We start from the raw sequence: 7361 nt of genomic DNA on the forward strand, positions 1-7361 counted from the left end.
TAGCTTAAATGTATTAAGTTGCCATTCTGTGAACACTGACAGAATGCTACAGAAATATTCTGTATCTTTGTAATATACACTTCACATTGCTACCTGATTTTAGAATTGCCACCTAATTTTATTTCTGGTGGTAAGTTTACCACCAGAAATGAAAAAATATTTCTATCACTTTAATGTCATAAAAACACAGATAATTAATGCAATAAAAACTGAACAAATATTTCTTTAATGTAAAATACAAAACATTTTGATTTGAAAATGAAGAACTGAATACCAAGAAAGTTGTTGCCACACTTTAGATCATAAACTGCCTAAAAATTGTTCAAAGTGGCTACAAGATTTTGATTTGGCTAATGAGTTGGCTAATCATCTTGGTGACTTAGGGGGAGCCCTACAGTTTATGTGCATACCACGTGGTAGCAGTAAACTTAATGATACTGCAAGTTTATGTTGGCACAATTTTGCACAACACCATTGGCCTACTGACCGTTAATGCACTCACCTGACTTGCCTATTGAACACCAAATATAGTACCAGGTCATAATGACACATAATGACACTGTACTGTGTTGTTTTATTGAAATACATTACATGTCCCCCAAAAATTTAATTTGTCCCCCATTCAGACCTACTGTGGGTCACTGTGTCCCCATGCAAGCAAAAGCTGGCTGAAACACATGTTTTGTCCATTGAAAGAGCCTGTCTGAGCAATTACTCTCTGGACATAAAAAAATGGCCATGTGGCAGTCATATCATATCATCATATCACAAAATTATCTGGCATGCAGGTATTGTTCTTAGTGCTAAGTTTCAACACACTCAGGTGACCTTGAATGTTTGGCCAAGGACTTACTCTCATTATGCAAATCCTTAGCCATACCAAGCTTGATGACTAAGACGAGCAATTAACAAGTATGACCTGTTTCTTTGGGGATTACACTTGATATTGATACTATTTTTTGTCACAGCAGAGTGGCATACAGATGTAAAGGAAACATGAAAAGAGATGCAGACACAGCGAGTTTGCATATGTCTTTATTAATAATAATACAATAATTCATAAAGATAAGAAAATGAGGCATCCTACATGCACCGTCTGGTTTCAATGAAATCATTCCGGGCAATTTTGCATAATGGCTTGAGACATCATCATGAAACAACAAATGAACACAAAATGGCTGCCTGCCGAACATCCCTGCAAAACAAATTGATGTGCATATGTCCACCGAAATGTATTACCCTTGTACCAAATTTGAATGAATCTGTAAAGACATGTCTAAGATATCAGTGCAGATGCATGGAACCACAGCCTAATCTAGAAGTCCCAAGACTTTTTCCACTGGGACTGAAACACCATTAACAAAATGAATTAAAGTCATCTGGAAGCCATATTGGATCATATTGTTGAAATATTTCATGTGCAAATAAAAGATACAGTGTGTTGTGTTACGTGCAGAGAAAACGAACAAAAGGGTGAACTCAGCAGTTTCCGTTTAAACAAAATTTATTACGAAAATAAAACTAATTGCTAAGTCAGGGATAGAGTACAAGCTTTAAAAGTGTACAGACTACTTATCTCAGCTGGGACGGCAGAGCTCCAGTCTCAGAGTTGTAACAGTCAGTCGGATGAATGAACAGTCCTTTGGCTTGCAGGCTTGAAACTGCACAAAGTCCACAGTATAAATCCAGCGTTGGCAGTGAAGGTCTTGAAAGGTCTTGAGAATGACTACTGCTGGAGTTTAGTAACACACAAGAGACACGATCCCAAAAGTCTGACTGGAAGCTGTGCACGTCCCTTTTATAAAGGCATATAAGAACAATCTAGAACTTTTATTGACATGCTAATTACTGTTCTAAAATTATCTCCCTTACACAACTAATCAACTTTCCAGAACATTCCAAACATGACTAATTGAATTCAAGGTTGTGGGTCATCAAGGGCAGTGACCTTGAGAATGTTCTAGACTAATTGAACTCAGGTCATGATGAGTGTGGGGGAAATGACCTACATAACACACCCCTCTTCAAAAAAAGAAAATTTTTCAAAGAAAAATCTTTCTTTTACAAATGTAATCTTGAAAAGATTTAAGTACTCAAAATTTTTTTACTCTAAAGTAAAATTTCTTGAAAGTGAACAACAATAAACTCTAAATACGAGAGAGACAGTCTGCAATTAAATTGTCTCTGCCTTTGATATGTCTAATGTCAAGATTAAACTCCTGTAACATTAAACTCCATCTTAGCAATCTCTGATTTTTGCCTTTAAATTTCTGCAGAAAAACAAGAGGGTTGTGATCAATATAAACCACTATTGGCTGATTTGAAGAAGTAACATAAACTTCAAAATGCTGTAAAGCTAATATCAAAGATAAACACTCTTTTTCAATTGTAGAGTAGTTTCTCTGGGATTTGTTAAATTTGCGTGAAAAATAGCAAACAGGATGATCTACACCATGACTATCCTCTTGCAATTTGGTATTGGAAAACTTGAAATGGCACTGAATTTGGCATAAAGTATGCATGGCAAAGTCCGGTTATTTTTATTGAGTTCGATAAAGTCATTGTTCGGCATATACTTTGCTTCCTCCTGGAGATATCCGCTTTGCAGGATTCAGTCTGTCTGGATGTTGTTCCACTGGATGACTGTCGCAGACATCTTCGTTGTGATAGATGACGTTTGTCCTTGTTGGAACATCTTGAAACAGGTGTTTATATTCATGGAGCAGTTCTTTCACCTGTTGTTGTTGTTCTGGCTGGAGGTGTGCCAACTTTGTAGACTCCAGCTTCTCCAGGATTTCTGAGTTCTGAAGCTTGACCGAGCCCAGCTTTGAGTTTAGAGTATTTTCACTCAAGTCAGTTTCAGTATCACTATCTTCATAATGGTTTGAACTGACTGCACTGACAGGCTGAGTTATAGTAGGATTATCCCTATCAAAATATGGCTTAAGCATATTTATGTGACATAGCTGTTTTTGTTTTCGCCTGTCAGGTGTTATTATGATGTAATTTAAATCACTCAATTTCTTATCAATTAGATATGGCCCAAAGTAACGAGCATGGAGTGGTTTGCCAGGAATCGGAAGTAGAACAAGAACTTTTTGACCTGGTTCAAACTTCCGTTTTGAGGTGTTTTTATCGTATTTGGTTTTCATGGACTGCTGAGATGACTCAAGGTTTTCTCTGGCTAATTCACATGCTTTAGAGAGTTTTGTACGAAAATCTGACACATATTGCAAAATATTCAGACAATCATCATCGTCTGATAGGAATTTCTCTTTAACGAGCTTAAGTGGGCCACGGACTGTATGTCCAAATACAAGCTCAAATGGGCTAAAACCAAGAGACTCTTGAATTGACTCTCTAACAGCAAAGAGCAGAAAATGAATTCCTTCATCCCACTGCTTCTCTGTGTCAAAACAGTAGGTCCTAATCATGTTTTTCAAAGTTTGATGAAATCGCTCAAGAGCACCCTGACTTTCTGGATGATAGGCGGATGACCTGTACTGTTTAATGCTAGCTGATCCATTACTTGTTGAAAAATTCCAGACATAAAGTTGGAGCCTTGATCGGACTGGACACATTTAGGGAGGCCGAATAAAGTGAAAAATTTGACTAAAGCTCTCACTATAGTCTTTGTCTTTATATTTCTCAGTGGTATGGCTTCGGGGAACCGAGTTGATGTACACATAATTGTCAACATGTACTCATTTCCTGATCTTGTTTTTGTAGGGGCCCAACACAGTCTATTAGTATCCTACTAAATGGTTCTTGAAATGCAGGAATTGGCTGTAAAGGGGCCTTTGGAATGGTCTGATTTGGCTTTCCTACCATTTGACATGTGTGACAAGTTTTACAGAAATGTGCTACATCCTGCCTGAGATTAGGCCAATAAAAGTGACTGAGAATTTTATGATAAGTTTTCCTGACTCCTAAGTGACCAGCCCAGGGCGTTTCATGGGCCAGGCGCAATATTTCAGCACGATAGGGCTTTGGAACCACAATTTGATGTTTTATAGCCCAATCGTCATCAACCAAAACGTCTGGAGGTCTCCATTTACGCATGAGAATACCAGATTTTGTATAATAGGAAACAGAGCTATCTGAAGTTTTACCTTCATCATCTACCCTGTCAAACAAAGACAAATATCTGGGTCTTTGTGTTGTTCTGCAATGAGATTTGATCTAGAAAATGTCTGACTTGGGTCAGCAGAAGTTTTACTGGAAGTTTCAAATCCACGAGGGATAACGGAATGATCCGTGTCAAACACCTGACTGAGAAAGGTGTCATTTAAGTCAACATCTGTGACATTATTTTTGAGAGTATTTTGATTCTCGGAAGTTTTCTTTGACATGGCTCGAGTAATGGCACATGAAGGAAATAAATCGGGTATCTCTTGTTCAATTGGCTCTGGATCCTGATCTAAACTAGGATTATCAGTCACAAGTGGATTAGTAATGACCTTGTCCCCGGCAAGGTCGTTTCCAAGAAGAAGGTGAATCCCTTCAAAAGGCAAAAAAGGCCTAATACCTAAAGCCACAGGTCCAGAAACAAAGTCGAAGACAAATAGACATTATGGAGAGGAACAGGAATGTAGTCATTACAATCTACCCCCTTAATAAGAACTTTAGAACCTGAAAATGACTTTTCAGAAAACGGCAGGGTATCTGCCAACAAAAGAGACTGGGAAGCCCCGGTATCTCTTAAAATTTTGACAGGGGTAGCGGAAGAGAAATCACTAGAAAGTGATATAAAACCATTATGAATAAATGGTTCGAAAATACCCATAATGCTATCTTGAGAAGAATTGACCTTGACCTCATTAATTGGGGATAAGAGGGATTTAACCTCAGAAAATGTGTTGCACACATTATTAGACTCTAATTGAGTTGATGAAGAAATAAAGCCGGTGGGCTTAGATCCACTTTGACTACTTTGACCTTCACGTTTTCTTTTCAATTTGAAACAATCTGACATTAAATGGCCGTCTTTCTTACAATAATTACAAGAAAGTGTACCGAACTGTTTGTCAGAAGGAGATTGAGACTTGGGATCTGATGATGTGGAAGTGTTACTTGAATTTTGTGAACTGTTGTCATTTGATTTCCTACTCTCCTTTGAAAAATTCTTGGATGAAAAGGAGGAGTTAAATTTGCCTGCATTGTTTCTGTATGGAAAAGGACTGGGATGGTTTGCTGAGAAATGAAGATTTGTGGGTCAATGAATAATCATCGGCCAAACGTGCAGCAACCTCCAATGTATCTGCCTTTTGTTCATTGATAAATGTTTTGATGTCACTCCGGATGCACCTTTTAAATTCCTCAATCAAAACAAGCTGTCGTAATTTGTCATAATTCTGACTGACCTTTTCAGAAGAGCACCAACGGTCAAACAGTTGTTCTTTTGTTCGAGCAAATTCAACATAAGTTTGATCCTTCACCTTCTCACAATCCCTAAATTTCTGACGGTAAGCTTCAGGCACCAACTCATAGCCCTTGAGAATTAATTCCTTCACAGAATCATAATCTGAAGCCTGCTCTACTGACAACTGAATATAAATTTCTCTGGCTTTACCCACCAAAGCACTCTGCAAAAGCATAGACCAGGACTCCTTAGGCCAATTCAGGCTCTGAGCAATTTTCTCAAAATGAAGGAAATATTTATCAACATCCTTTTCTTGGAAAGGGGGAACTAACCTGAAATGCTTAGTGATGTCAAAATTGTCTGAAGGGAAGAATTTTCCTGACTTTCTAAGCTCTAAACGTCTCATTTCTAACTGCAGTCGGTGTTCTGCTAATTCTCTTTCCTTTTCTTTTTCCTCTCTTTCTTTCTCCCTTTGTCTTTCTTCCATTTGCAATTCTTTTTCTTTCATTTCCAATTCCCTCTCTTCTGTCTTTCTTCCATTTCTAATCTTTCCTGCCTATCTTTCTCTCTCTGTCTTTCTTCCATTTGTAATTGCATTTGTATTTTTCTTTTTCTAATGCCTGTCTCTCTTTTTCCATTTGTAATTCTAGTTTCTTGATCTCCAAATTTGTCTGCATTTCTAATTCTAATTTTCTTAGTTCAAAGGTAGACTCGGGCTCATAATCTTTCAAGGTGGATTCCTCAAATTGGCCTAAATTAACTAAATGTTTTGCAATGTGGTACTGTATTTCCCGCTTGCGCATAGATCTTTTGACATCTACTTTAAGGAAATGGCCAGTGCAATGAGGTTGTCTTTTTTGAGGGAATCAAATGCGTCCTGATCAAGGTCATCCATAAATTCGTCTGGCTTGAATTCCGCCATGATTGAATTTCGCTGAGTTCACACTATACAGTAGTTTTGAAAAGGCAGGCAAAATGTTGTCAAACGGCTCAAAATATTCGTCTCCCGGACGAGCCCCAATTTTGTTACGTGCAGAGAAAACGAACAAAAGGGTGAACTCAGCAGTTTCCGTTTAAACAAAATTTATTACGAAAATAAAACTAATTGCTAAGTCAGGGATAGAGTACAAGCTTTAAAAGTGTACAGACTACTTGTCTCAGCTGGGACGGCAGAGCTCCAGTCTCAGAGTTGTAACAGTCAGTCGGATGAATGAACAGTCCTTTGGCTTGCAGGCTTGAAACTGCACAAAGTCCACAGTATAAATCCAGCGTTGGCAGTGAAGGTCTTGAAAGGTCTTGAGAATGACTACTGCTGGAGTTAGTAACACACAAGAGACACGATCCCAAAAGTCTGACTGGAAGCTGTGCACGTCCCTTTTATAAAGGCATATAAGAACAATCTAGAACTTTATTGACATGCTAATTACTGTTCTAAAATTATCTCCCTTACACAACTAATCAACTTTCCAGAACATTCCAAACATGACTAATTGAATTCAAGGTTGTGAGGTCATCAAGGGCAGTGACCTTGAGAATGTTCTAGACTAATTGAACTCAGGTCATGATGAGTGTGGGGGAAATGACCTACATAACAGTTGTCCATGTGCCAAGTTGACATTAGTCAAAACATTTACTAGCTTTAGCCATAAAATACAGGAGGCGAAATGCCTATCAGGTGCCCATCTTCGATTGTAATATGAAAAAAAATGGGAAACTGGCAGTGAAATGCCAGTCACATGGCCATCTTGAATTGTATTATGGAAAACAAAATGGCCAACTATTAGCCGTATGTTGGATGTGGTTACTTATTTATTGACATAAACGTATATTTTAGGTAAAAGGTCATAGAGGTCACATGACATTTGGTAAAAAAATTCTATCCTATAGTTATCCCTATGTACCAAAAACCAGACATCCAGCTCTATTGGCTTGCTCAGAATTAGATATGCACATAATTAATGACGTACAGTATGTGGCGTCATAAGGTCTTCCCCATCAT

Source organism: Ptychodera flava, chromosome 12 (assembly GCF_041260155.1).
Source record: "Ptychodera flava strain L36383 chromosome 12, AS_Pfla_20210202, whole genome shotgun sequence".
NCBI lineage: Eukaryota > Metazoa > Hemichordata > Enteropneusta > Ptychoderidae > Ptychodera > Ptychodera flava.